Source organism: Littorina saxatilis, linkage group LG7, assembly GCF_037325665.1.
Source record: "Littorina saxatilis isolate snail1 linkage group LG7, US_GU_Lsax_2.0, whole genome shotgun sequence".
NCBI lineage: Eukaryota > Metazoa > Mollusca > Gastropoda > Littorinimorpha > Littorinidae > Littorina > Littorina saxatilis.
In genome coordinates, this window is record NC_090251.1 from 45,532,965 (window position 1) to 45,552,425 (window position 19,461).

Consider the following 19,461-nt stretch of genomic DNA (forward strand, 5'->3'; position numbering starts at 1 on the left):
GTGCTTGAACCTTCCTCGAGCGCACCAATAAGATTTGCGCACAGTACTTTCAAGAACACTAGCAATCAGAGTGCTTGAACCTTCCTCGAGCGGACCAATACGATTTGCGCACAGTACTTTCAAGCATACTAGCACTTAGAATGCTTGAACCTTCCTCGAGCGGACCAGTAAGACGACTACGCCGTAAGGCTCAGAAACTCGGAGGGGCACAGCAATGCTCTGAGAGTGACATTTGCAGACACATTGACCACGGAGCTCCAAACTAGCCATCTTTGTGAAACAAACAAACAAGCTCACGCCACACACTCGCACGCCAGCAAGCTTCCGCTTCCCCGACTCCGATCATCGATGTTCACTTAGCTTCATCCTGGGGTTTCCTAGAGTCTTTTCTCTGGCATCACATATTTGACGAATAGATTTCAAAAGAGTTATCCCCCGCCGCGATACTAAGACTTCAATTTCCGGCTTCCATGAGCGGGCTTCAATAGATCCGCTGCACCGTTTTTTCTCCCCTTTTTTCTCTCTCTCAAAAATAACAATAAAATGTTGGCAGTGTTACTCATGTTAGCCATTTACAATATTATAGCCCGGGGTGCGCGCGCATGTACAGACATCAACAGAAAATGAAGGACAGCCAGATACAGGAAGAAGACATAGAACACATGTTTGCAGGCAGTAGCTAGGAAACCGGTGCACAGGTCAGTGCTAAACAGATAAAACAAGATAATAATGGAGAGACAGACATCATTCATTCTGTCTGTCTGTCTCTCTTTATCACAGACACGAGACACACAGAGACACAGATATAGAAACATGCACACGCACATAGATAGACAGACATACACACACACGCGCGCGGAAAGGGACTCGAACGCACTCACCCACACCCACACCCACACCCACACACTAAGCACTATTGCATCTCGATCTGCAATCCGTCCACTTACAGATAATGCTTCCTTTTTTTTAACATTTTTAGTCTGGCTCTCATCGTTTCCCCCCCCTGCGGTCAAGAGTGTTATTTCTGGCATTTGATTTCAGATAAAGACATTTTTGAATAGCTATCCCTTCTTCCACAGCAATTTCCGCTTGGCGTTTTTTCAAGACAGATCTGTTGCAATAGGATATATGCACATTTTACTCATGGTAGCTATTACAGCTTCCGGTGTTTGCCCCGGGGGAACTCCATGGAGACCGACAGACAGACAGACAGACAGACAGACAGACACCCACATACACCCACCCACCCACTCTCTCTCTCTCTCTCTCTCTCTCTCTCTCTCTCTCTCTCTCTCTCTAGAAAATCAAAAGATGTTATTGATAAAAATATATATTGCATTGCTAGGCGTGAATATAAATACCTGATTGTTAGGAAAAAGAAAAGCTACAACGCTGGTCTAATCGCTGACTTGAGCAACTCAGTAAAATCGCAGAAACTATTTTGGGAAACTATGAAGAAACTTTCACGGAGGAAAACGCAGCCGCGTCATAACATTACTTTAGATGATTGGTTCCAACATTTTAAGAATGTATTAGAGAAGGACACACATGTAGCTATAGTGGACGTCGTTGATGGTGCTGTGGATGAAAATGATGATGTTAATGATGAAGGAAATGATGAGGATGTTGTTGAACATGTATTAGATAGACCGATTTCGAAAGAAGAGGTCACTCTTGCAATTAGAAAGCTGAAGAACGGAAAGTCTGCTGGTCCAGATGGGCTGATTGGTGATTTGTTCAAGCATTCGGGTGAGGCTGTGGTGATGTTTTTGGTAAGGTTGTTTAATGTCTTGTTTGATAGTGGTTTTTACCCGGACAACTGGAAGGAATCAATAATCTTGCCTCTGTTTAAGAAAGGTCAGATAAATGACACCAATAACTACAGGGGAATATCACTGTGTGATGTCAGCAGTAAATTATATAGCTCCATAATTAATAACAGATTGCAGGAATGGATTAGCATAAATGATATTACTGGTGAACATCAAGCTGGATTTAAAAAAGATCATTCAACAGTTGACCATATCTTTACACTCCTGGCGGCCATTCAGAAACAGTTTACAAATAACAGAAAATTGTATGTAGCATTTGTTGATTTTGAGAAGGCATTCTATTCGATTTCTAGGAAACTTCTGTGGTCTGTACTTATGAAAAACGGTATTAGAGGAAAATTGCATCGTTGTGTGAAAAGCATGTATTTGGATGTGAAAGCTAAAATAAGAAGTGGCGCTAAATTTACTGATGTAATAAATTGTACATATGGGGTAAAACAAGGTGATGTATGTAGCCCTGTGTTGTTTTCGTTATTCATTAATGAATTAGCTTTGGAAGTAATGGAAAATGGAAAACATGGTGTGACATTTGATTTTGTTGAATTTTTCATATTGCTTTTTGCTGATGACATTGTATTGCTCTCCACAACTGTTGTTGGCCTGCAAAGACAGCTGAATAATTTGTACGATGCAGCTTCTCGATTGGAGTTGAAAGTTAATATGAACAAAACTAATATTATTGTTTTCCGTAAAGGAGGATATTTAGCTAGTTGTGAAAAATGGAATTATGGTGCAGATAGAGTTGTTGTTGTTAACGCTTATAAGTATCTAGGAATATTTTTTTCCACGAGACTCAGTTTTAATGTTTCGTGTCAAGATTTGGTGAGTAGGGGTAAACGGGCAGTGTTTGGTATACTTCGTGTGTTGCACAAGTTAGAGAGTAGTTCTTACAAATTGTTTACGAAATTGTTTGATTCTCAAGTTCAACCGATTGTGCAATATGGTGCTGAGATTTGGGCTTTCCAAAAAGGTACGGAAATAGAAAAACTGCACTTATTCGCCATGAAACGATTCCTACATGTAGACATGAGAACACCAAACGACCTTGTGTATGGTGAATTGGGAAGATTCCCAATATATCTAAACTCATATGTAAAGTGCATTACATATTGGCTAAAATTAACAAAAATGGACAATTCTAAGATTCCATGTAAAGCATACAAAGTTCTCTATAATTTAGATTGTAATGGCAAAAGTACATGGGCGACGGATGTTCGAAAGTGTTTGTTCTCTCATGGGTTTGCAGATGTATGGTACAACCAAGGGGTGGACAGTATTGGTGGATTTTTGAAATGTTTTAGACAACGATTGATAGATTGCAGATAGCAAGACTGGAACGACCATATGCAAAGCAGTGATCGATTTTCTACATACAGATTGTTTAAGACCGGAAGCAGTACTGAAGCGTATATAGATATGGAAATGAACAGCTATGTGAAAAGTGCATTAACTGAATTTAGGTTCGGTGTTTCGGATCTCGCTGTACACAGATGTAGGTATAGTGTACGGAGTGAGGAAGATTTGTTGTGTCGTCTGTGTAAATTGGCTGAAGAAAATGAAATACACTTTATGTTTTGCTGTCCTGCACTACGTGACCTAAGAGTATTATTGATAAAGCCAAAATATTATAATCATCCATGTATGTACCGATATACTTTGCTTATGTCTACTGGAAATGTCAGTCAAATATCCAAATTAGCACAATACATTTATCAGGGAATGAAAAGATTAATCACTGTGACATGATTTATGTACACATGTATTACTGTTTGATGTGTACAAATTTGGGTCATTTATGAAACACAATGTTTTACTATGATTATGTTGTATATGGGCGCATACCCTTCAGAAGGGGCTCTGGCCTAAAACTGAATAAACTTTCGTATTCGTATTCTCTCTCTCTCTCTTCTCTCACCGTTATTTATCCCACCTCCCCAAACCCCTAAATCAGATTCTAAACGCAATGCAGTCTAGAGTATTGTCGTTGGCGTTTAATTTCAGAGCAATGTATTTCAAAATAGCTGTTCCCTCTACCTCTGTAATTTCCGCTTGCAATTTGATGTTTTTTCATTAAATCTGTCACAACAAGAAGTACACTTTAAAAATGTTACCCTAGCTGACCATTGGCATTGCTTCTGTCTTTCGCAAGATCTTCCGCACCCACTCGCGTGCACATAATATATACTCGCATGTGCGTGCGCTACCACAGTTAGCCGATTTAACATCAGACATCGACATGTTATTGTGGCAATTGATCGATGATGAACGCATTTTATTCAAGTGCGACCCCTTTTCAAACTCAATTTCTACTTTCCCTTTGCGGTTTCTAAAAGATCGGCTTTTAAAAGTACAATTACGTATTGAACAGTTGTGTTGTTGTTGTGTTGTTTTTGATTTTTTCTTCACCAGAGTGGCCATCACCCCTCTATTTCTTTCGCAAACAAACACACACACACACACACACACACACACACACACACACACACACACACATACACACACACACACACACACACACACACACACTTTCTTTCTTTATTTGGTGTTTAACGTCGTTTTCAACCACGAAGGTTATATCGCGACGGGGAAAGGGGGGAGATGGGATAGAGCCACTTGTCATTTGTTTCTTGTTCACAAAAGCACTAATCAAAAATTTGCTCCAGGGGCTTGCAACGTAGTACAATATATTACCTTACTGGGAGAATGCAAGTTTCCAGTACAAAGGACTTAACATTTCTTACATACTGCTTGACTAAAATCTTTACAAAAATTGACTATATTCTATACAAGAAACACTTAACAAGGGTAAAAGGAGAAACAGAATCCGTTAGTCACCTCTTACGACATGCTGGGGAGCATCGGGTAAATTCTTTCCCCTAACCCGCGGGGGACACACACACACACACACACACACACACACACACACACACACACACACACACACACACACACACACACACACACACACACACACACACACACACACACACACACATAGCAAATCAATGCGTTGAACAATTATTGGATAAAAAAAAAAAAAAAACTAGAGGCACTCCGATGCCGGCATATGTTTAACACACAATCACAGACTTACGGGTAACCTCGAAGATCTGAGGGTCGAGACAAACCTGCATTTAGGATAAACCACTGTTAGGCTGCCAACAGAGCTCATATCAAAGGCTATATTCTTGTTCGCCACAACAATTTTATTGTAACAAAAGAGACAAAATCAAGGTGTAATCAGTCGCCAAATCAATTCAAATCAATAAAACAGACCCGTAACCACAAACATCAAAAGAGAAAAACCAGGAATATCCAAGAATTAGACTAACCTTGGGAGTAAGCTCAAACAAAATAGTTACTGGAGAAAGGGAGGGAGAAAATAAAGAAAAAAAGAGGTGGAAATGACAAAGAGAGAGAGAAAAAAGACAGAGCAGACATCAGAGCAAATGATTTTAAACAAAGAACACTCAGTGCAGCGAAAAAGAAAAAACACCAAGCGAGGGCAAAACGGTTGTCATCATCGCCAGGTTTCTGTTGTCTTCTTTGTTCTATTCAGTTTAATAATGCTATTTTTCAACTATTTTGGCAAATATATCTTTCTTTCTTTATTTGGTGTTTAACGTCGTTTTCAACCATTCAAGGTTATGGCAAATATATAAAGCCTTCAATTTATTGTCCGCACTCCAAAGACTTCATTGTTCCCAAGACGGGGTGAGCAACAAACGTGACTGCGGGAAGGGTAAAGGGGGTTGTGGTGGGGGGGGGGGGGGGGGGAGGGGGGGGGGGAAGGGAGAGAACATAATAGCAAATAAAATATACATGTGGTGATAAGAGTTTTCCTTCAAAACACCAAACTCAGTTATTTGCACAGATAAATATATGCTTTGCAATCCACGCACGCACGGGCACACACGCACGGGCACGCACGCACGGGGGCACACACACACACACACACAATCCACGCACGGGCACACACACAAACACACCCCCCCTCCACACACACACACATACAGTGTACTTCCCCCGCCCCAACCCATCAAGCACACAGAACACGGCATCTCCAACATGTATGACGAAACACACCCACACAAAAAAGTCCACATACTTGGCCAGCAATCGTCAATGGCAGCACTCGGAAGAGGAAACCAGCATCATCAGAATCGCCCCAGACTCCCCGAGATTGAGGGAGTCGTAACAATGGGTTCCGGCCCGACGAGCCTGCCCAGTATCAATGACTCTTTGTGGCACATATTGTATTGTGCAGACACTGATCAATTCCCTTGCCCGGAGATACCTGCCATTTGTCTCTTCAGCCTCCTAGCCTCACATCCTCTTCGTCTCCTCTCTGTCTGTCTGTATGTAGAGGTTACATGCGATTATTAAAAATAATGGTCGAAGTTAGCGGATCATGAAAATTGCGAGCTTCAGCGAGCTTTTTCATGACCGCGAACTGAGACCATTATTTTTAATAATCACTGAGACGAGGTGTGTAACCTCTTTATTCCTCCTTTCTTCAGTTATTCAAAGAAAACAGGAGTTTTTGTGCGAAAGTGTGATCGAATCCTATTCACTCAACCAGTCAACCTGCGCAGGCGATCGATTCATGCGCGGTTGTATAGTTCCGTGCAAATCATTCCATCCTGAGTCAGTTTCCATGTTTTGGACTAAAATCAAGTACACAGATATGTTGTTTTTCTGCTGTGGTGGTAAAGGCAGATATGTAGAGGTTACATGCCGAGTCTCAGTGATTATTAAAAATAATGGTCGAAGTTAGCGGATCATGAAAAATGCGAGCTTCAGCGAGCTTTTTCATGACCGCGAACTGAGACCATTATTTTTAATAATCACTGAGACGAGGTGTGTAACCTCTTTATTCCCCCTTTCTTCAGTTATTCAAAGAAAACAGGAGTTTTTGTGCGAAAGTTTGATCGAATCCGAATCACTCAACCAGTCAACCTGCGCAGGCGATCGATTAATGCGCGGTTGTATAGTTCCGTGCAAATCATTCCATTCTGTTAACACTTCTTGTCAGTTTCCCTGTTTTAGACTAAAATCAAGTACACAGATAAGCTGTTATTCTGCTGTGGCGGTAAAGGCAGATATTGTGTGTTCTGTTTATGTTTTAGTATCGCTTAAGATAATGTTCTTTCGTCAAATGGGACTAGCAGACGAACTTTTGCACCCGTGTTCCAACGTTAATTACTGTATGAAGTTCAGTTTTCTGGGGAAAATAGTGTATGAAACCGCTTTATGTTGTTTAAATTGATGAGATGTGTGCATTTGGTTGCGTGTGATCTGTTTATAAAATGAAATATTGTTGAAAACTGACCGTCGGATTGCAGTCAGTGTTGTCGAAGAAACTGCGTTAAAAGAAGGGGAACTACTCTTGTCGGCTAGAGTATGAGTTACTTGCCTTGGGAATTTGCTTGTGATGAACGGATTGTGCACGGCAGATCTAGATTCAGAAAACAACCGAACTCATGGATTTTATATGGAGATTCATGTGTTCAGGCCTGTAGTTGTTAATTTAAATGCGGTATGTTTGTATTGTTTGCTCCAGAAATGTATACTTCGTACATTAGAGCGTTTGGAACTTTTCAGTCGCAAAAGTAGTACCGAAACAGAACAGCTTCTCAACCCATTGCACTATCGAGGATTCAGGCTGTTGCTGGCTCGTTATTTGTTTGGTTGCTGGGTCATTATCGAAAAATAACTAGCTCTACAAGTTTACAGAGGTAAAGAAGCAGAGGGGGGAATAAGGTGTGTTCTGTTCATGTTTTGGTATCGCTTAGGATATGTTCTTTCGTCAAATGGGACTAGCAGACAAACTTTTGCACCCGTGTTCCAACGTTAAAAACTGTATGAAGTTCAGTTTTCTGGGGAAAATAGTGTATGAAACCGCTTTATGTTCTTTAAATTGATGAGATGTGTGCATTTGGTTGCGTGTGATCTGTTTATAAAATGAAATATTGTTGAAAACTGACCGTCGGATTGCAGTCTGTTGTCGAAGAAACTGAGTGAACAGAATTTTTAAAGGGGAACTACTCTTGTCGCAAGACAAAGTGTGAGAGTTACTTGCCTTGGGAATTTGCTTGTGTTGAACGTTTGTGCACGGCAGATCTAGATTCAGAAAACAACCGAACTCATGGATTTTATATGGAGATTCATGTGTTCAAGCCTGTAGTTGTTAATTTAAATGCGGTATGTTTGTATTGTTTGCTCCAGAGATGTATATTTCGTGCATTAGAGCGTTCGGAACTTTTCAGTCTCAAAAGTAGTACCGACACAGAACAGCTTCTCAACCCATTGCGCTATCGAGGATTCAGGCTGTTGCTGGCTGTTATTTGTTTGGTTGCTGGGTGTTTATCGAAAAATAACTAGCCCTACAAGTTCACAGAGGTAAAGAAGCAGAGGGGGGAATAAGTCTGTCTATCTGTCTCTCTCTGTCGGGTGAGACAGAGAGAAAGAGAGAGAGGGTGTAAGAGAGAGAGTTAGGGAGAGAGAGAGAGAGAGAGAGAGAGAGAGAGAGAGGTGGAGGGAAAGAGAGCCAGGGAGGGAAAGAAAACCAAAAGGAGAAAGAAAGCGAAATAGAGAGGGGCAGAAAGAGAGAGATAGAGAGAGAGAGAGAGATTGAGAGAGATAGAGAGAGAAAGAGAGAGAGAAAGAGAGAGAGAGAGAGAGAGAGAGAGAGAGAGAGAGAGAGAGAGAGAGAGAGAGAGACAGAGAGAGAGAGAGAGCAACAGTAACGAGAAAGAGAGCAGCAGCAGTAACAGAAATATTTTCTTTCTTGCAAGTCCGTCCCGCGATGACGTATCACTTCTGAATTAATTTTGGTCCGGAGATTAAAAAGTGTAAATCTCTAACAGCTTATATCTGCCGTCACAGGAACAAATGGCTATACTATTCCTGCTCTCTCAGTGAGGGTTTGATATACGTAATTCAAGAATGCCAAATAGGCGACCCAAGATTGCTTTCCCTCCTCCCCCTCTCCCTCTCTCTCTTTCTCGCTCTCTCTCTCTTCTTTGGTCTCGGCAGACGGACAGTCTCACCGAATGAGCATCACAGAACATAAAAAGCACAAAATCAGAAATCAGAAATCTCAATGTCCCAATAGAGACAATCCGCATCATTAACGCGCTGTGAAATATGAGCTCTTACACCAAAAAGTCTGGCGAGACACCTTTGAAATATGACCATGGGTGACTCTACAAAACGCTGCAGCACAACAAAACTAAGAGCTTGAGACAACAGACGTTGTCATCATTTTCACGAGTTTTCATTCACAAGCACCTGGGAAATAAATCTCATGTTCCCCAGGCAATAAATCCCCGGTTACCATAGTTGCAGGAAGCAGGTTATACATGGATAATCAAAAGCAAACCCAATAGAAACGCTCGGGGATTCTTCGGCTCTTTTCATTGGTGTTTCCCCAGACCTAAACAGACGACACGACACTGCTTTGCAAAGTTCCAAAAACGAACTGGCAAACAGGCAAAAGTAAACAAAAAACAAAACTCCTTCATGAAAGGTCATACATTCATCAAAAACAAATGAAACCTAGCGATATGTTTTGTCTTCTTACAGAGTCATGGAGTGCGTGTATCTGTGTTTCGATACACAGACGTTCGGAGAAACACGAACGTCAAGTTCAAGTAAAACGACACCTGACACACACATTTTGACCCGTGCACAAGACGTTGTATCGATAAACGAAGCACAAATAAGAAACAATAATAAAAGCAAAGAAAATAGCAACACGATATGCAAACATCTAGATTAACAAAGCCGAGCAAGCAGAATGACAGGTCTAATGAAAAACAAGTCGCGTAAGGAGAAATTACTACATTTAGTCAAGCTGTGGAACTCACAAAATGAAACTGAACGCACTGCATTTTTTTCACAATGACCGTAGTCCGCCGCTAGTGCAAAAGGCAGTAAAAGTGAGGAGCCTGTTTAGCGCGGTAGCGGTTGCGCTGTGCTGCATAGCACGCTTTACTGTACCTCTCTTCGTTTAAACTTTCTGAGCGTGTTTTTAATCCAAACATATCATATCTATAATATGTTTTTGGAATCAGGAACCAACAAGGAATAAGATGAAATTGTTTTTAAAACGATTTCGGACATTTTATTTTAATCATAATTTTTATATTTTTAATTTTCAGAGCTTGTTTTTAATCCGAATATAACATATTTATATGTTTTTGGAATCAGAACATGATAAAGAATAAAATAAAAGTAATTTTGAATCGTTTTATAAAAAATAATTTTAATTACAATTTTCAGATTTTTAATCACCAAAGTCATTAATTAATTTTTAAGCCTCCATGCTGAAATGCAATATCGAAGTCCGGCCTTCGTCGAAGATTGCTTGGCCAAAATTTCAATCAATTTCATTGAAAAATGAAGGTGTGACAGTGCCGCCTCAACTTTTACAAAAAGCCGAATATGACGTCATAAGACATTTATCGAAAAAATGAAAAAAACGTCTGGGGATATCATACCCAGGAACTCTCATGTAAAATTTCATAAAGATCGGTCCAGTAGTTTACTCTGAATCGCTCTACACACACACACGCACAGTCACACACACACACACACCACGACCCTCGTCTCGATTCCCCCTCTATGTTAAAACATTTAGTCAAAACTTGACTAAATGTAACAAAGAGGTACCGAGTCGGAAACAAGATCGCGATTCTTTCCTTCGCTGCACGACGCAAATCTTCTGTGACCTTTGACCAAACGTAGCTTCCACATTCGATCACTCAGCTTAATACTTACAACAGAAAGCCGAGGGGGTGGAATACCGAGATGAACCTACAGAACTGTGCATCCTCAAACCTGACATATTCATCCCAACATTTAATGGACTCAAAAACACAGAAAGTTGCTTTCACACGCCATCTTTGATTGCCAGTGGTTATCAAACCGGGACTCGTGTGGTTATCAGGACGGAACCCGTGTTTCAAAGCATGGCTCCCTGGGTTGATTGTGCACTTATTTTCTCACTACCAAAATGATGACAAAAACGATGTTTGATGGTTTGTTGACAGACCAGCTTTTTTGTCGGTCCTCGGGGGGCATATCGACTTTTGTTTCATATGCGGTCAATAAATATGAAACAAAAGACGGACAGACAAAAAAGCTGGTCTGTCAACAACCCATCAAACATCTTATAATGTTCGCAAATAACCCTGTCGGGTTCGTGTGGGTTGTGAAAAAGTTAATAGGTTTTTTCTTTTTACATTTAGTCAAGCTTTGACTTAATGTTTTAACATAGAGGGGGAATCGAGACGAGAATCGTGTGTGTGTGTGTGTGTGTGTGTGTGGGTGTGGGTGTGTGTGTGTGTGTGTGTGTGTGTGTGTGTGTGTGTGTGTGTGTGTGTGTGTAGAGCGATTCAGAGAAAACTACTGGACCGATCTTCATGAAAATTTACATGAGAGTTTTTGAGTATGATATCCCCGGACATAATTTTTCTTTTTTTGGATAAATGTCTTTGATGACGTCATATCCGGCTTTTTGTAAAAGTTGAGGCCGCACTGTCACGCCCTCATTTTTCGATCAAATGGATTGAAATTTTGGTCAAGCAATCTTCGACGAAGGCCGGACTACGGTATTGCATTTCAGCTTGGAGGCATACAAATTAATTAATGAGTTTGGTTATTGAAAATCTGAAAATTGTAATTAAAATCATTTTTTTATAAAACGATCCAAAAATAATTTCATCTTATTCTTCATTATTTTCTGATTCCAAAAACATATAAATATGTCATATTTGGATTAAAAACCAGCTCTGAAAATTAAATATATAAAAATTATGATTAAAATTAAATTTCCGGAATCGATTTAAAAACAATTTCATCTTATTCCTTGTCGGTTCCTGATTCCAAAAACATATAGATATGATATATCTGAATAAAGAACAAGCTCAAAAAGTTAAAAAGAACAGAGATACAGAAAAGCGTGCTATCCTGCTCAGCGCAACCACTACCGCACTATTCTGGCAAGTCAATTTCACTGCCTTTGCCACGAGCGGTGGACTGACGATGCTACGAGTAGACGGTCTTGGTGAAAAAAAAATGCAGTGCGTTCAGTTTCATTCTGTGAGTACGACAGCTTGACTAAATGTGGTATTTTCGTCTTACGCGACTTGTTAAATGTTCTGCCCCTCATTCTTTCGCTCTCTCTTTCTCTTACTCATGCTGCCATTGTTGGTCGACCGCGTGTTATTGCTTGTGTTACTACAGCGGGGCGCAACTCTCCCAAAACGCTTGAAAATCCTGACAGAGTTGTTTCCGAAAACGTCCATTCAGTGAAAATCTTGTCAATCGAGCCGTCGGATACGAATCCTGAACCACGTCGGTTACGGGAAATGCGTGGTAAAGACTTCGTGCACCATCAAGCGATAAACGGAAGATACTGGATCAACATTGACTCAGTGGATAGCGATTTTGACACTGGATAAAGGGACTTGAAACAAAGATATTCATTCTACTGCTTGGCTTGAAGTGTCCAGTATCCACGAAGCACGGTGTCCCAGTCTGACGCACACGTCTCCAGACAGTCTCAACAACAGGTTCTGAAGACGACCCACTGTCGCTAACCGTTCTTGCACACTCAGCACCCCTACCCCGGAGATTATTTTCTCAAGGGGTGTGCGATCAGGAAACATGAAAGATGAAACGACACTGACAAGTAAAGAACATGAAAGAAACGACACTGACAGTAAAATGAAAGACGGACGGATTTAAAGAAAAATGTGCATGCACAGCAGAAAAAAATGCAAGGTAAGGAAAGTCGGACAGCACAGGTCAGCAATGAAAGGGCTTTTGGGTTTAAAACGAAAGAGATGACATGAAAGACCAACCGTGGCAAACTTAGCAAAAGAAAAGAGAGAGAGAGACAGAGACAGAGTGAGAGAGAGAGAGAGTGTGTGTGTGTGTGTGTGTGTGTGTGTGTGTGTGTGTGTGAGTGTGTGTGTGTGTGTGTGTGTGTGTGTGTGTGTGTGTGTGTGTGTGTATGTGTGTGTGTGCGTGCATGCTTGTGTGTGCTTAGATGTTATTTATGTTTTAAACCGCCTGACACTGCGAGGCAATTTTCCTTATTTTTATAAGGACATTAAAATCTTTGAGTCTTTGAGTCTTGAGTTGAGTGTGTACGTGCGTGCCGCGTGTGTGTGTGTGAGTAAGTGTATGTGTACGTGTGTGTGTATGTGTAAGAGAGAGAGAGAGAGAGAGAGAGAGAGAGAGAGAGAGAGAGAGAGAGAGAGAAGAGAGAGAGAGAGAAGAGAGAGAGAGAGAGAGAGAGAGAGAGAGAGAGAGAGAGAAGGAAAAAGAGAGCACAGACACTCAGACAGAATGTGCAGAATTACCCCCCCCCCCCCCCCCCCGCAAAAAAAACAACCCAAAAGTAAGAGACTTCACAAACAGTTTTATCCCCATCCCAAAGAAACAGTTATCAAAACAGATTAGTGTTTTTCCCTGAAAGTCGCCACTGGTCAACATCGCAGACAGCACTATCGCCTGCAGCATAGACACCGCTGAGACCGCCGACTGCTCCTTTCGATAAAGCCTGTCTTACACTGTGCCGAATATCCTTGCGAATATGAACATGTTGTATTCCGCAAAAAAAGAGACGAATGGACAGGAAAAAATATTGAAAATTCGAAGCTTTACCGATCATTGCGAATGCATACCAATCCATATACGAATGCCTTGCGGGCGTATTACGAACGTTGCGAGTGGCCCTGCGAGTGTTGCGAGTGCTTGCAAACATTTTACGAATAAAGCGACTATGCAATTCGCATTGTTCGTAATACTGCTCTTACACTGTGCCGAATTTCTCTTGCGAATAGAATTCGCCAATAATTCGTAATGATCGGGACATGGTCGCAAGACATTCGTAAATGTTCCCAACCATTCGCCCCCATTCGTCTCTTGTTGCGAATATTAGCAACATGCTTCTGATATTCGCAAGGAAGGCATATTCGTAAGCCATTCCTAATCATCGTAAAGGTATTCGTAGCGCTCGCAAGGCATTCGCAATGATCGGTACACATTCGCAAGCACTCGCAACCATTCGTAAGACATTCGCAAGAAATGCGTATATGAAAAGGTTATATTAGGCCCCAAAAAAGAGACGAATGGACAGGAACAGTATTGGCCATTCGAAGCCTTACGAATCCTTGCGAATGTCTTACGAATGGTTGCGAGTTCTTGCGAATGTCTACCGATCATTGCGAATGCATACGAATCCATATTCGCAAGGATATTCGGCACAGTGTAAGACAGGCATAAGGAATGTTTGCGAATGCCTTGCGAGCGTTATGAATACATTGCGATGTTTACGAATGTTTGCAATAATATTCGGCACAGCGTAAGACAGGCATAACGAATGGTTGCGAATGCTTTGCGAGCGTGACGAATACATTGCGATGATTACAAATGTCTTGCGAATACTTACGAGTACGTTGGGGAAAAGTTAAAAATATGACTTCCTTGTGAATATTAGGAACATGTTGCTATGTTCGAAACAAGAGACGAATGGTAGCGAATGGTTAAGAACATTTACGAATGTCTTGCGACCATGTCCCGATCATTGCGAATTATTGGAAAATGCTATTCGCAAGGGCAATTCGGCACAGTGTAAGAGTAGCTTTAGACGCCAGCCGGTGGTTCTCTCTGCACGCGCATGAAGAATATTCCATTCACAGCTTATCTGTGCCTTCCATGCCAATTTGGCTGCAGGGACGCGACAGATGCATTATGCACAGATTTAATGACTTCTCTAGCCCCCCTCCCCAACACACATCTTTTTTTCTTTTTCTTTTACCATTCCTCAACTCCATTTTGCTGAAACTCTTGTCCGATTTCAACCACCTTCCGCCTCCACCCTCCTTTTTACATTTAGTCAAGTTTTGACTAAATGTTTTAACGTAGAGGGGGGAATCGAGACGAGGGTGTGGTGTATGTGTGTGTCTGTCTGTCTGTGCGTGTGTGTGTGTAGAGCGATTCAGACTAAACTACTGGACCAATCTTTATGAAATTTTACATGAGAGTTCCTGGGTATGATATCCCCGGACTTTTTTTCATTTTTTCGATAAATGTCTTTGATGACGTCATATCCGGCTTTTTGTAAAAGTTGAGGCGGCACTGTCACACCCTCATTTTTCAATCAAATTGATTGAAATTTTGGCCAAGCAATCTTCGACGAAGGCCGGACTTCGGTATTGCATTTCAGCTTGGTGGCTTAAAAATTAATTAATGACTTTGGTCATTAAAAATCTGAAAATTGTAAAAAAAATAAAAAAAATTATAAAACGATCCAAATTTACGTTCATCTTATTCTTTATCATGTTCTGATTCCAAAAACATATAAATATGTTATATTTGGATTAAAAACAAGCTCTGAAAATTAAAAATAGAAAAATTATGATCAAAATTGAATTTCCGAAATCGATTTAAAAACAATTTCATCTTATTTCTTGTCGGTTCCTGATTCCAAAAACATATAGATATGATATGTTTGGATTAAAAACACGCTCAGAAAGTTAAAACGAAGAGAGGTACAGTAAAGCGTGCTATGAAGCACAGCGCAACCGCTACCGCGCCAAACAGGCTCGTCACTTTCACTGCCTTTTGCACTAGCGGCGGACTACGTTCAGTTTCATTCTGTGAGTTCCACAGCTTGACTAAATGTAGTAATTTCGCCTTACGCGACTTGTTGAAATTCTTGCCGTTTCCATAAATACCACCGCTCCTCCCCTCACCCCCCCCCACCCCCCACCCCCCCCCCCCCCCCCCCCCCCCCCCCCCCCCCCCCTTTTCAACATCAAGCTCATTTTCTGACACTCATATCCGATTTAGACCAACTTCCCCCACAACCCCTTTTCGAAATTCTTTCCCGTTTTCATGCATACCCCTCCGACCCCACCTCTTACTTCTTTTCTTTTTCTGTTTGTTTTTTAATGCGCCATCCCTGCCTCTTCTTTCTGACCTTGCTGTTGGTAACGACTTGGTCGGATACAATACACATATATAATACAACCAAATACGTTCGCCAAACAACATGTTTAGTCGGTGCGACAGGCTAGTTCACAGTCGTTACAACAAAACCATTCTGGACACACAAAGCGAAATGTTTGCGCTAAGAACTTTTACTGCCCAAAGTTTAGAATCTTTGCTGTTGACACCACTAATTTGAGAGAAAAGATAAGAAAAAGTAAAGAAAAGAAGAATAAGACTTCGTCATCCCGAGAAGTGAATCGTAACAGCTCTACACGGGCGTGTTGGTGCCAGGACCAGGAAGACGTCTTCCGTTCTGTTATCCATGTTCTCCTGGTATTGACTGCCACAACTTGTAGCGCTTTTCAAGTTAGCGTCCGACACACCATAAGTAGTGACTATGCTAGGCTCTGCAAGTCAAGTCAAGTCAAGTCAAGTCAAGTCAATATATATTTTTTTTAAACCTAGGGTTACATGAATTCTAAAAAAAAAAATTGCAATAAACACGACAAAAAAGATACAACACTTCAAATCAACTGGAAATAAATCAAGCTTAATTCATAACTAAATATTTGTAATCATACATTTTTTAACAGGTCTGTATTTGTTTCTGTTTTCGTTTTTGTTTTAATAAAAAATAAAAAAGTGAACAAATAATCAGAACTCTTTTAGAATATTCTTAATAAAATATATCAAATTCAATCACTTTCGTTTTTTTGTTCATTCAAATAAATGTTTAAATTTGACTGCATTTGAATTTCTACGAAAATACAATGGTACAAATGTTTTTCTCAAATGTTCAAAAAAATTTCACGGAAATATAAATTATAATGAAATTCATCTCCGAGTTCTCCAGACTGGCATTTAACACATATTCTTTCGTTATGTGGTATATCTAATATTCGGCCTTTCTGTATTGGCAATTTATGATTTAATGTTCTAAAGCGTAAAAAAGAGAGTGCCAGGTTATTGGGTAAAATGTTCAAATAATTTTCAAATATAAATGTATCTTTAAACAATCTATAATTCAAAACATTTTCTTTTTCATTTAATTCCGAAAACCACGATTGTATAATTATATTGATCGTTTAGGCATTGATCTTTTAGGCATTGCAACGTTTTCAATTTAAACCATTTTTCGGAACATCGTAAATTAAACAGATTTCCCCGAGCGCGCGATCATTGTTCGTCGGACGCTGACATGAAAAGCGCTACAAGTTGTCGCAGCCCTCCTAAGTACAGGGACCAGCTGTCACGTCATTACTTTCTGCTTGCTCTTATCGTACGCCCGTGATATGCTGCGTATGAAGCCAATCTGCTGCCTCATTTTCTTTTCCCAATATATCTTACCTTTGTGTGATGCAAGCTGTATCGTTCACAGACGTTAATGATCACAGGTATAGCCACATTGATGTCGTCATTATGTAACAACGAATCACAGGTATAGCCATAATGTTGTCGTCATTATGTAACAAGGAATCCGGAACAGAAGGACTGCTAACATTCCAATAACGTGTGTATAGTCATGTTTGTATTTTGTGTGTGTGTGTGTGCGTGTGTGTGTGTGTGTGTGTGTGACAGTGTGTGTGTGTGTGTGTGTGTGTGTGTGTGTGTGTGTGTGTGTATGTGTGTGTGTGTGTGTGTGTGTGTGTATGTGTGTGTGTGTTTATGTGTGGACAGATTGTAGCCTTGAATCTTTATCCTTGTTAAATAAATTTCAATTCAGTTAACCGACCATACTGTTTTGTTGACTCTTGTAATTATGTAAGATAAGACGTTGATTTATCTTCTGGTGCTGACTTCTGTCAAAGAAATCTTCAAATCTGAAACGTTTGGAAGCAATTACACGGGTATCTTTTTAATTTACTAATTTGAGGTGCAAAAAGTGATGCCATATTTTTATCCTCATCCGATCCGCCCCCCCCCCCCCCCCCTTTCCCCTCCCATCTTTTTTTCATGTGTGTAAATATACGACCGATAGATTCATCCGTCCTATTACACGTTGCGATGAAGGAAGCTGTTTTCAAACTATGTTTTATTGAAGCTTGATTCTGTGGGATTATTCTTCTACTATTGCAATGACTGACATGAAGCAGACCTGGTTTGTTTACCCGCCCTGGGACTGTAGGATTGAGGTAACATGGTACGTTATCGTCGATTGAGCAACCATCCTTACCCGCCCGAAAAGCCAGCTATTACCAAATATCTGCATGTTGTTGTTTTGGTTGTCACTTCCTACGCATTTATGAATAATTTGTCATACATGTTTGTCAATAATGACTGGCTGGATGACTCCTATCATGGTCACAGGTCCATGAAATATAATTATGTGCAATCTCTACTCTGATTTTTGGCTCACGTAAGTGTAGCCTATGCGATGGTAAACTTTGTCTGTCTGTGCGTGCGTGCGTATGTATGTGTGTATGTCTGTGGTAGAAACTTTAACATTTTTGGCTAAACACCGAAATACTCATTTCACGTGGTTAATTTTCAAGCACCATCTTCAAATTATTGAAGCAATGATCAACATTGTGTCGGCATGTGTGTAGTTAAAGCGTGTATCCAAAGAAAACGGGTGGTGGGGGGTTTTGAAGGGGTACAAGCAGTTGACTGATTTGTGTCGTGTTTGGCATGTAGACGGCAGGTCAGGTGTCAAGATCAGGTCAGGGGTCGCGCGAAGGATTGTGGTCCAGTTCTCACCTCGCCGATTCGCCGGGGAAGACGATTTCATGTTGTTCGGTTTCTAAGCTCCAGAAAAGTAAATAAAGAAGATACCAAAGGGAGATTTCCTACAATTTGATCTGCACAGCGTGTTTCCAATGTCCACGCGAGGAAGAGCTGTCGAAAGCGCGGCAGTCAGTGTCGATCTTGCAGCCGTATCCCGGTAAGTTCAGAGACAGATCTAGTGTCTCCCACTCTGATAACGTGTCACCTACTGTTAATCCGTTTTGTTTTAATTTCTTTTTTATTTCAGCAGACACGGATGTCAAACACAGTGCTAGGCAGTCACCTCTAGTGAAATGAGTTGATCTAAAGTGCCTGTAATGTTTGGATGTCTTTGCTCGTGGTTCGATTTATGTGAATTTCAAGACTTGCAGTAGAGTCTCAAGTTAAGTTTACTCTGCCCGAAAAAAACTGTCCACCATTTACTTGAACATGCAGATATAAGGAAACGGAATGAATCTGTTCTCAAAGTCAAAATGATCACGATTTTTTCCTCAGATTCAAAACATGCACTGTCATGGTTTTGTCTGTACAATTTAGTAAGTCTTAAGTACTTTGCAACAACTTCCTTGAACGTGAAAGACAGTTTTTGAATGCTAGATCTGTATCGCGTTTCATTCCAGACTCGATCCTCTCTTTGATTGTAGATCTACTGTTTGCTGTTTACGCACTATCATATGATTCGCTATGTAACGTTTGGTAAGCTTACCTTGCCACAGCTTTCTTGTCTTTGTTGGCATTTCTGGCTGTGTTGACCGTCAGAATTATTTTAAGAACCAGGCTGCTGCAGTCGACATGTTTCGCATATTGTAGGGTTACCATGCTGCATAGGTAAAGTGGCTTGTATAACCTGACTATTCTGTTTCAAAACACTGTTTATATTTGTGTAGGTTGTAGT